At 36.8% G+C, this 12,615-nt stretch overlaps 1 pseudogene; it reads right to left on the minus strand.

Moving 5' to 3' along the window:
- Positions 1–8,134: 8,134 nt before the first annotated feature.
- LOC140532006 (protein YIF1B pseudogene) lies at positions 8,135–8,835 on the minus strand (annotated as a pseudogene).
- Positions 8,836–12,615: the final 3,780 nt, after the last annotated feature.

Raw genomic sequence — 12,615 nt, forward strand, 5'->3', positions numbered from 1 at the left:
TTTACTTGAAAAATGAAAATACAGGAATAGTTGAGATTTGAAGTGAGTTCTGTTGCTAAAAATCTTAGAATTTTCTGGCCCTGTTTGCAAGTTAGACTAGCCACATTGGCTCAAGACAAAGAATAGCCATCTTTTACCTTGATACGTGAGAAGCAGAGATGATGGTGGATGATGTATAATGAACTGAAATGAAGAGATCAGGAAAAACAGGAACTCCTGATTTATTGTCACAATTTTAAAAATTGGAATAAGAAGGGAAGTCATTGGCTGAGAGGTAGAGGAAAAAGTATGGGTGGATTAAGGAAAGAAGAGAATGTTTAGAATAGCCACTGTAAGGAATATAATAGATTCTTCCAGGAAGAATGAAAGAATTGTCATGTGACAGACAAAGTCCAGTTGGGGATATCTAATAAAACTTTGGAGGAGACCCAGTCGACATGATTGTTATGATTTCTTCCATTAAATATATAAGAAAAAAGAACAGAAAAAATTCTAAAACTTCATTTTTGTGGTATATAGTACACATAAATTCAGTTGATTTATTGTGCATTAGAGACCTTCTTCATCTTTGTTACAGAAAATATGCAGTCATCATTTATTGGGTGTTCTCTGTATATCTTTACCTCCATATATTTAGCTAGAAGGCAAACTCCCAAATGTTTAAGGTATCTTTACAAAATTGGAACTTTAATTATCTGTGGTTGAAATGGGTGTTTATTATAAAACTTATTTAATGTCCAAAATTATATTTAAATGCCAAGAAATATTGTATAGGAAGAGCTAATCGATCCTGCAGAAGTTTCTACCAGGGTTTTGTCAGAGGATGTTAGCAAATCAGCCCTTGCTGCTAGACTAATTATAATTAGGATCAAGATCCTACACGCCTTTGCTCTTCACTAAGAAATCCATTTGCTGTGGTCCCAGGAATTCAGTCTAGATTGGGTTATCATGAAACAACCTGGTTTGTAATAAAAAGGCTTAGGGTCTTTTTTTTTCTCAACTTTTTATCTCTCTTTCCTTGGGTGGCAAGAAAAGATTTACTTAAAACTTAGGTTTTGACTCATATCTGGGATCTCCACAAGGAAGTAGTAGAAAGTACCATCTTTTGAGTAAGGGAGGGTTATGCAAGGTCATCAGCCTCAATGTCATGTTGCTCTTTGAAAACAAAGCTTCTTTCCTTTCCTTTCCTCCTCTCCCCTCCCCTCCTTTCCCCTCTCCTTCCCTTCTTCCCTTCTTTCTCTCTTTCTTTCTTGTCTCCCCTGAAACCTTGGATTGAACCAGGAAGGGTCCCTGCCCAACCTCCACTCAATGGTTGGTTTTGGACACTCCTGCATTAGAGTGAATGTCAATAGTAACAGTTTCTCTTCTAAACAACAACCCTGAGGCTCCTGCCCCTCCCAGTGCAGTAGTATCTATTTATTTTCTCTTTTTTTATTAAAGGGGCCATCCCCACCTACCTTTTAAAGAGGACTATTAACTGAATGGACATTATCTCACTTTAAGTGAGTACCTGCCGAGGCCTTAGCCTAAAAGCCCAAGGTCTCCCATTACATCCTGGGTGATCTCCAGTCATCCTGATGAATATCTGGTCACTCTATTCAAATGGCTCAGGAAGAGAAAGTGAGGCTGGTGACCTGCACAGCCCTCTCTCACTCAAAACAAAGTCAAGTGCAAGTCATATCATTATTTCTCTCATGTCATGCTCCTCTTCAAAAATGAAGGACAAACACAGCAACAGAAAAGAACTCAGTATATACTATGGATCAGATATAAGGTGGGCAATTGTTCCCAACACACAAAAGAGATGTTTTTTTTTTTTTTTTTAATTTTTTTTTTTAATTTTTTTATTTTTTTAATGTTTAACAATCACTGCCATACAATTGCGATTTTATCCCTCCCCACGCACCCCCCACTACCTCCCTCCCTCCCCACGACTGCATACAATTCTGTATAGATTCTACATATACTTTCCTATTGAGTATATTTTCACTATAGTCATGCTATGTAGTCAGACTAAGATAAATGAAAGAATCCGTATAACAAATCAAAACATGATACACAAACAGATACACATACACAAACATGATCTGCTACATTATGTGAGTGACTTCCATATTTCTCTCTCTGAGTGTGGAAGGCATTTTGCCTTGAGGTCCACCATTGGGATTTTTTTTTTTTTCAGAAGTTCTTGTGTTATTACAAAAATCTAAGTCTACCAGAAAAAACTCTCACACACTGTGGTTGTTGCTGTGCATAAAGTTCTCCTGGTTCTGCTCCTTTCACTCAGCATCAGGTCATATAAGTCCTTCCAGGCCTCTCTGAAGTCTTCTTGTTCATCATTTCTTATGGCACAATAGTACTCCATTACATTCATATACCATAATTTATTCAGCCATTCCCCAATTGATGGACATCCCCTTGACTTCCAGTTTTTGGCAACTACATAGAGTGATGCTATAAATATTTTTGTACATGTGGGACCCTTTCCCATTTTTATGATCTCTTGGGGATATAGTCCTAGTAGCGATATTGCTGGGTCAAAGGGTATACACATTTTTGTAGCCCTTTGGGCATAGTTCCAAATTGCTCTTCAGAGTAGCTGGATGCGCTCGCAGCTCCACCAACAACGAATTAGTGTTCCAACTCTCCCACATCCTCTCCAGCATTTATCATTTTCTTGTTCTGTCATGTATGCCAATCTTATAGGTGTGATGTGGTACCTCAGAGTTGTTTTGATTTGCATCTCTCTAACCAATAGTGATTTAGAGCATTTTTTCATATGATTATAGATAGCTTTAATTTCTTCCTCTGAAAATTGCCTGTTCATATCCTTTGACCATTTATCAATTGGGGAATCAAAAGAGATGTTAAACAGAAAACACAAATGTGCATTGAGAGAGGGACTTAAAACAGGATAACTTTTAACTACTTTTAAATTCTCCCAGAAAGTTAGAACTTAAACCTCATCAGAATACAAAGAATTTTGTGAAAAATCTAAAAAGTCATTGTTTCATTTTTCTTTAGCTCTGCATGTTCCCTCAAATAAATATTTTCTGATCCATCAAGTCAGGGCTAAGCTTCCTCTTCTTATGGGTCATCATCTTCTCAGGTCTAGAAATTATCCAGAAAAAGAAACCTATCCTTGCCGATAGTCAGATCTACCCAATGAAACTCTAGACCATTATCACTTATAAGGTCACCTCCAACCCTGGACAAGTTCATATCAGGATCAGTGATGGTCACCTTGAATCAAGGAAAGAAACACATGCACACAAAGGTGAAGGAATCAGAAGCCAAGATTTAAGCTTGACTAGTGTCCTTCCCCACCCTTAGATGTCACATGGGGCCATTCTTCATACTCCTGGGTTAGAGCAGGGTTCTCTCTCCTCCATGCTTTGTAGGAAGTAACTGTTACTTGATTATACCTAGAAAATCAGAGAAAGAGAGAATGAGGGCACAATCAATGAATTTTAAAGGAAAAGTGGATCATTGATTCTTCTTGATTAGTGGCCAAAAAAGGGATTTTCATCATCCCCAAAACACCCAAGTGCTAAGGTAGCACACGTCATCAGTCAGAAGTAGAAGGAGATGCACTGCATGTTCTTTGTCCAGCTTCTGGTAATAGACATATAAAAAAAAGAATAGCAAACAAGTGTTCTGTCTATATTTCAGGTTACACATAAATAATGGAACTGCTCTGATAAGGAAATTTTTATTCTTGAAAGACTAGAATAGAAACATTCTCCTTAAGACATTGACATGATTGAAAACAGAAGAATGTATCTCTCTCATAATTGCTCCATCAAGGAACTGGGAAATAGCATCAAACATATTAATGATCTGGAAATCTGGAGAAACTAAATTTTACCAACAAAGATCTACCCAAAGACAAAGCTAGAAAATTGTGAAGATTAAGGAATGATTAAAAATGGGAAGTCTGGACAAAGAGCAAATCTCATGGAAAATGTATAGCTTTAGAATGAGCAGAAAGTCAGGGAAATCAAGAATCTTGAGGCACATATCAGAGAAAGGGAAACAGAATCTCAGACCAGAGCCTAGCACATGATGCCTATAATTTGTAACCTATGTTGTTATGGCCAAAAACTAGAATTCAGAAACGTATGGGCGATGGTTGAAAAGGACCTTTATTCTGATTGTTCTGACACAGACTTCTTAAATGTAGCACCCAGGCTGTAGCTGATATGGATTCCCTGAAGAATACAGTGTTTATTACCCAGACAACAGATAATATGGATAAGAATAAATTAAGTCTCTACCACTTCTTTCAGAAGTGCACAGAGCTTCGGCCTGACATGAAGTACCAAATCATCAAATCCCAGAAAATGAGTTAATAGAAGAAAGCATTAAAAATAAAGAAATATCATGGAGTCTTGGTTCATCAAGAAACAATCCTCAAAAGAAGAACATAGCTATATATTTCCTACAAGCAAAAGAAGAAAATCAAAAGAAATCAAAGAAAATCAAAAGCTTATGAAAGCTTTCCTGGAATTACTGGAAGACTAGAAGAAAGACTGAAAATGACAGTACAAATGAAACTGAATCTCTAGGGGAAATAATTGGAAGAATAATAAATAAATTAATAAGGAAGTTTAATAGTTTCTTAATAACATATTCCTTGGCACTTAGAATGGAATAGGCAGAAGTTGATCAGTGCATTAGACAAGAATTACTATAAAAAGAAAAAAAAATAAAAATTTGAAAAAAATAGTAGAAAATGAAAGGTATCTCCTATCCCTGCCCCACCACACCCCCACAAACAAAACCCAAAACACTATCCTGGAAGGCTGAAGAAGACAATCTAAGAATAAGCAGACTACTTGAAAACCACCATCACTAAAAACCTAGATACCATACTTCAAGAAACCATAAATGCAAAATTTCCAGGTCTATTGCAATAAAAAGGAAAATTTAAAATAGAAAAAAAAAATCGATGGCACCCTCTGAAAGAAGCCTCCAAATGAAAACCCCAGGAGTGAAAACCTAGAGTTTTCAAATAAAAATACAACAAGTATTCTTGAAATAAAGAGTTCAAAAAGCAAGGAATCAGTCAGGGAAATAGAAGACTTCTAAGTTCTGAGTATTAAGGAGAGGATACCTTGAAATATCACACTTTAGAAGAAAAATGATAAAAGAAACTTACAATCAAGAATAGTCTATCCAGGAAAGTTGAATATAATCCTATAGGAGTAAGTTGAGGCTGGGGTATAATGGACTTTAACTACATAGAAGACTTCCAAGGATTCTTGATCAGACCTGAGAGGATACTTGGAATTCAAGGAAATTATATTTGAACACATTAAAGGGACTATATTAAGATGCCAAGTTTATATCTAAACAGAAAGAAAAGGAAAGGGTGTTCTTTCAAAAACCTAATATTGTCAAAAATAATAAAAATAAAATAAAATCACTAGGAGCAATTAATCTGTATTTTATGGTTTTCAGAGATAAAAGAAAATGAAAAATAAGTAACTTAGAAAAAAAGAGGGTGGAAAGGGTGAAGCTTACTGTCACATATAAGGAAGAGAAAAGAAGAGGTTACAAACATGAAGAAATCAATAAGTAGATGGACTGTACATGAATTTTACTTTTTATGAATCATTTTCTATGGATTTATTTTATTTTTATTTCTTATATTTCCTACTATATATTACTTCTCCCTTTCACAGAGAGCTATGCATCACAGCAAACATTTTAATTAAAATGAAAAAACAGAAGAGAAAAATTAGCAATTTAATAAATTAAAAATATGATACATGTTGATGCTAGTCTCCACAAATGACAAAACAGAAATGAAGAAAAATCAGAAGAGATTAACAAAACTGAAAATAAATAGTTCATTGAACTGAAACATAACTAATAACTGTATTTTTCTTTTTTGAAGAGGAGTGTAATAAAATAAAATTATTAGCTACTCTGACTAGGAGAAAGAGAGACAATTTTTTCCAAGCTATAAAGAGTCATATAAAAAAAATGTTCTGTAATGTTGACAAGCAGAGAAATTCAAATGACAACAACTCAAGTTTCATGACATACATATCAAATTGGCACAGAAGACATAAATGAGAGTAATAATGGTTAGAAGGGCTGAGGAAAGACAGGAGCACTCTTATCTTGGTGGAGCTGTAAACTGATCTAGCTATCCTTAAATGATATTTGAACTATATTTCAAAGTTTCCTAGCTATGCATTTGCTTTGACCTAGTGACAGCTCGTTGCTTTACATATAACTCAAAGAGATAAAAGAATTACAAAAATGAACTCTTTATATAAAAGTATTTTAGCAGCTTTTTATTGTAGCAAAAAACTGGAAACATAGGGTATACAACTAATTTAGGAGTGATTGAAAAAGTCACATTCAATGAAATAATTTTGAAATTGACAAAAGGGTTGATTTCAGAGAAATCTAAAAAAATTTATATGACTGATAAGGGTGACATGAGCAGAACCAGAACAATCTATACAATGATAGCAACATTGTAAAGACTCACTAATTTGAATGACAATTTTATCCATACAATGACGAACCACATCACTAGAGAACCAAATATGAGACATGCTTCCCACTTCCTGGCAAGAGGTATGAACATTGAAGGTGCGAAATGAAATATAACTTTTTGTATATCACATATGTGAAATCATTTTGCTTACTTATTCATAAGAAAGGGTTGTATTTTCCTTTATTTCTATGTGTGTGTGTGTGTGTGTGTGTGTGTGTGTGTGTGTATGCGCGTGTGTGTTTGTAGGGTGTAGATTTAGAGGAGATGTCAAAAAAATAAAGAAAAAAGGAAATAAAGTAAGATTATTGAAGCATTTATAAATGCACAGAATAAAACAAAAGGCATACTAAAATGCAAAATAGTTGTGAATGTAAAGTTGAATTTACTAAGTCTTTTATTCTAAAAAAAAAAATCAAATACATGCAATAGAGACTGGTGTTTTCACATTTAATCATCTTTTTAGTTCAAATGCCATCCTTTGAAATGACAATTTCATCCCAATCACCACTTGCAATAATTAGACAGATTCTCAGAACATTTGTTTATTTATTCAATACACATTTATTAAATACCTACTATACATCAAGCAGATTTAAGCTCTAGGGATACAAAAAAAAAAAAAGCAAAATACAGTTTCTGCCCTCTAGTAATTTATGGGTTTAAGAGTTATTCTTGATGGGTTTGGGATTGTCTTTCTCATAATCTCATAATTCCTCATTATTGTGCTCCCTTAAGACTCTCAGATGATATTAGTCATGCAACCTTAATTAACTTTTAGAAAAGGGATATTTTTTTTCCGCACCTCCAGAGGGTTTTTTTCTTCCTGTAACAGACACCCATAGGTGGCAGCCCCAGCTTGGAGAATGCTGTGCAGTTAGAGATCTCTAAGCACTTTAGAGGATGGGGATTGGGGGAGGAAGAAGAGGAGATGGGGGTGGGGAAAGGTCTCTTTCCTAGGGCAGGGGGTTTGGGACTCAGCTCAAACACTACAGGGAAGGAGGAGATGAATCTTTGTGGAGAATGAGTGAAATCAGGTTAAGTGAAGACCCCTCAGGCATGAATTCCCCAAAACTCACACCCTTCCTGCCAAAGCTAAAATAGCTAAGTATCCCCCTTAGGCAAATAAAATGCTCCAGGATGGGGGAGAACCACCAAAGTTCCGGTCACACCACATCAGCATTCTTCCCTTAAGTTCCATATTTGGTAACAAAAACGCTCATAGAGGAGCAACGGTCCTTTCCATGCTCTTTGTCTCTGGGGTAGATTCCCATGCTTAGACTATATGTGTGGATTCCCAGCCAATGGGAAGAGAGGCTAGTGGGCTTCTGCATTAGGACTATGTAATGTTGTATTTCCCTTTGCTCAGGTTCACTCCCTTGCTGACACCACCCATGCTCTCACAGGAGGTGCCCTTCTCATGAGATTGTAATAAATTCCTTTTTGCCTTCTACCTTGAGAAGCCTCTGAGTTTAATTTGAGTAAGGTTCCCTGTATCCCACACAGAGAAGGATGGGCAGGCTCCAGTCAGAAGTCCAGGGACTTTGTGGGGGGAGGGAGAGCAAAGGGGGCTCCACTTCCTGCTTCTCTCATTTGTAGAGGTCAGCAGTCTGGCCCTCTTCAATACCCATACAGGGCCTGGGCAGCTTCTTGAGTCCCTCCCTGACCAGGTGAAAGATGAGATAATACATGAAAAGAGGCTGGCAGCTGCAATTGCCATAGTCAGGTACGTGCACAGCTGGTCCAGTGCTCCTCACATCAGGATACCTTCAGTTGCTACTTTGGGTAGGATTTTCAGTCAAAGGGCCTGAATCATGAAGATGAATACAGAGGGCCACACAACACCAGCTGAGTACCAGAAAGCAGGCTGGTTATTATCCTGTCAATCATCCCTACACACTTATACCCGAAGAAGGCCAGCAGGTCAATGGTGGTGAGGTCTGTGTTGGTCGTGACCAGGTAGAGGCTGAGCAGGATGGCCAGCATCTCCACTGTGAGCTGGACCAGGTCTGAGCTGGCCTGTAGACCCAGGAGGTCTAGGGATACCTGTCCAGTGGCCCCAGCACCAGCTCAGCCACCAGGATGTATGTGATGAAGACCATGACTGGAATGTAGAGATCTGGGACATTGATTGCAAACCTCAGGGCCACTGGCATGTCATACTGCTACTGTACCTCCCAATCCTGGTGTAGGTACGGAAACACCAAGAGTCCCACTTTCTTCCCTACATACATGGTATCTACTGCAAGGTAATACTTCATCTTGGTGACAGGAATGAAGTGGTCAATATGCCTGTCCACCAGCTTCTTGCCATGGGCAATCAATAGGATGCAGGGTCAGTGAGGAAAGCTGTCTGTGCAAGGGAAGTGTGACCCAGGCCCCTGGGGGTCAGGTGGGCAGAATAGCCTGATCCATGGACCAAGCTGTTGGGAGTCCACCAACCTGGGCTCTGCCATGGGGTGCTGAGCCTTCTGCACCCATGGGCCCTGGCTGCATCCTGGACCAGCAGAGCCAAACCGGGTTTGATGGATGTCAAAAAGCCTAGTAAAGGGTTATTATTCTTGAATGTGATAAGTCAGTGGAGACTTCTCAGGGATCTAAATCTAAAGTAAAGCAGACATAGTGCCTGAGTTGCAATTTATCAAAAATCATATGATATGGGGAAACTTGAAGTTGTGAAACCATCTATCACCCCTCTTCCCAGTTTCACTGAATCCTATTTCCCTATTTCTGAAATAGAGACTGCTAGCTCAGGCTGCTGAGTCCCATTTCCTTTTTTCTGAAAATAAAGACTACTCACTCAGGCTCTTGACCAAAAGGGTAAGGAGGGATTTTGTGGTTTCCTGCTATATAACCTTGCATCTGCTTCTGTAAAATGGTTATCCTCCTCCAGTCTACTTGGAGGAGGGTGAAGTCTTGTTCTTTCAAGAACCAAATAAAATTCTGCCTCTGAGTAGTCAATTTGAGTAGGGGTCTTGCCATCCCACACATTCTTAAATAACCCCCACCCCAAAGTTTTAACAAAAGTACTTAATAAGAACATTAGGTACAAAACAATACCCCATCTATGGCACTCTCTTTTACTTATACGTACAAACAAAAGAATGACTTAGACCCTGGTTGCTAAAAGTCCTTCTCTCTCCTTCATGGAGGTACTCTGAAGTTCCCCTGAGCATGAGGTAGTTTTTATACCTTATCTTTGGTAGATCCTTAAACCTGCTTTCATCTTGTCCAACTTCTTTTTGGTTTACAGTGCAGACATTGTCACCAGCCACTCTTCTTGAAGGAGTAAAACTAGGATCTCAATAAAAAGGTTCAAGTATTTTGAAATTCCCAACTGTCATCTGGTGACAATAAGCTAGCATACCCCAGAACATGATGTCAGTCTCTTTCTGGAATGGTTCTATTAGTTTACCACTTCACTAGATTTTATTCCTCCTTCCTTACTTCCCATTCCTCCTTTCTTATTAGGTAATTTATAAAATATTCCCCTTTTATTGGTCTTATTGATAAAATGACTGTTTCCCATTTGCTATCATAGTGACATTTGTTTAAATGATAGGTATGGTTGAGCCCGTTGGAGCGTTGACTTTGACTAGACATGGGTGTTCTCCCTTCCTTTCCCTCCTATGTGTGCTTACTGGGAGCATAAAAGTACCACATGGGAATGGTCCAAGCTATTTGCTATTCTCATTCTTGTCTTGTGAGTTGCAACAATAGTTGTAGAAGTCATATCTGCATGGGATGATGCCTTTCTTTTGGAATCCTTTTGGAATCCTTTGGAGTATGGGAGGTTGAGGCTAAGGCTGTCTCTCCTATTACCCCCAAGCAATTCCTATACTGGTGTGACTCATTTATACTGACAATTTCTGGAAACCTAATTCCAACTAGATCCTTTGTTTTATATAGGTTTCATAGGGCATTAATCCCTAGATCATTCAGACAATTTGAACAGACTTCTGGTAAGAAGTTACTCCAATTTTTCAGACCTCCGCATACTTAGTCTAAAGACTATGACTGATTAGTTCAACAGAGAAATGTTCTCACTTGATAAAGGTACCACAGTACTTAACATCTTAATACTTACTTTAAATAGAGTGAAGTTATTTGATTAACTCACTCAATTTATCCTCATTGTTATAAAAGAAAATTTTCTGTGTCTCTGTTTCTCTCTCTCTCCCTGTCCCTCAGTCTCTGTGTCTCTGTCTTTTTTTTCTCTTTCTCCTCCTTCTTTCTCTTTTTCTCTTGGTGTTTAAGTTCAGGGGAAAATATTTGGAAGGATATTTCCCTTTGAATAAAGAAAAAATATATCAAAGTTCTTTACTATAAATGTGGAACTGCACCACTTAATTTTCTCTTTCTCCATATGCTAAAAGGAGAAAAGAGGCCTTAATGGAGCTGAAACTGATGGCAAATAGTATATTTGTGAAGGAATACATAGAAATACTATCTAGAGAGGCACTTGGGAGATACTGTAAGGATTTTAAAATCAGATAAACCTTCATAATTCAGGAGCTATGTATTACATTTTACCACCAAATTAAGAGGCAAAGCTAAAGATTTCTCTCCTTAAAAGTGACACTGTACAAGGAGAAAAAAAAAAGAATAGGAACTTAAATGTTAAAAGACAAGGATGAGAAGGGAACTTACCAAGGACTTTTTGTTGTTATTGGTGTCATTTCCTCTGCAAGATTATTTGTTGTAGGATTTAAAAGTCTACCATGCTCAATTTCTTTCAACAGCTTCTTTGTAATTAAAATCATATGAACTTGTGAACATACTGCCACTTGGTGGTGGTGTAGCTAACTTTAGGGAAAAGAAAAAAAAAGGGGAAAAATAGCCTCCAGTGCTGAGTTTGAAGTTTCTAAGGTAAAGGTAATAACTTTAGCAAAACCAAGTTTGTGTAGGTAAGACAGTAACCTTAGCAAATGCAAGATAATACTGTGCTTTTTCAACTTGAGGAAATAAAACAACAGATTGGTAAATTATAAATATGTTGTTTAAGAATTTGAGTCATCCAATATTTGTATGTTCCATGATTCTATGTCCCCATATCATCTTCCTAATGAAAGTTCTAAAAAAATACTAAAGACATAACTCATGCTCTTAATGATCATGCTACCTAAAATATAATGAATATATATAGAAAAATGACATTGATCCACATGTTTTGAGTTACCATCCTCACAGTAGTTGATATGCAGATCCATCCTACACCCTCTTACTCAGTGGATCTTATGACTTAAATGCATTAATTTGCACAATCCTTTACTGAACTAGGGTACCTGTTTTCAACATACGTAAAAATTAATTTAAACTAGGATGGACGAATTGAATTGTGTAAGTCATATATTTGTTCCTTGTTCAGAGCTCAAGAAAGAGGGATCAAAGAAACTACTATTTCCAACATGAATAATGTTATCCATCCATGCATGTACCCCCTGAAAAATTGTCTTTTTTGGTTATAAATGGATGCTTTAAAAATGTACTGAAACCGTAGTCCATTATGTCAATGATCTTATTTAATGATCTAATCATTACTGTGCATTTGGAAAAGAGTAGATGATATAGAAGAATAGCAACACAAAAATCAATGAAAAGTATGGACTATGTACTTTCTGGTGGTATTTATTTACCTAAATTAAAAAAAAAAGTTTAAAAAAACATAGAAATGATATCTACAGAGTGCCTAATGGAGAGAAGCTACTCTGTGTAACTTTCTTTTTCACCATGTTCGGGTAGCATAAAGCAAACCAATTATATGCAAATGCATGTATTAAGACACATGAAAATTTAATTAATCTAGAGGAGCCATTATGTCCTGTGCTGTGAATGCATTGTTAGAATGTACAATATGTAAAATGTGGCTCAATAGTAAATGGTTTTATTGATGTTAAATTGGCTTCAAAATAACCTCTCTTTTTACCATTTGTCAGTGAAATATCACTTTGCTTTTATATGTTAATCTAATGCTTTATAGACTAAAGTCTCATTTAAGTAATGGAGAATAATATTGCCCCTTAAAGGAAAATGCTGAAAAAAAACATAGTAAGTATAATCTCTTTGCACTGAATTAAGCAAATTAATGAAATATGAAATTT

The sequence above is a fragment of the Notamacropus eugenii genome, chromosome 3, assembly GCF_028372415.1.
Source record: "Notamacropus eugenii isolate mMacEug1 chromosome 3, mMacEug1.pri_v2, whole genome shotgun sequence".
Classification (NCBI taxonomy): Eukaryota; Metazoa; Chordata; class Mammalia; order Diprotodontia; family Macropodidae; genus Notamacropus; species Notamacropus eugenii.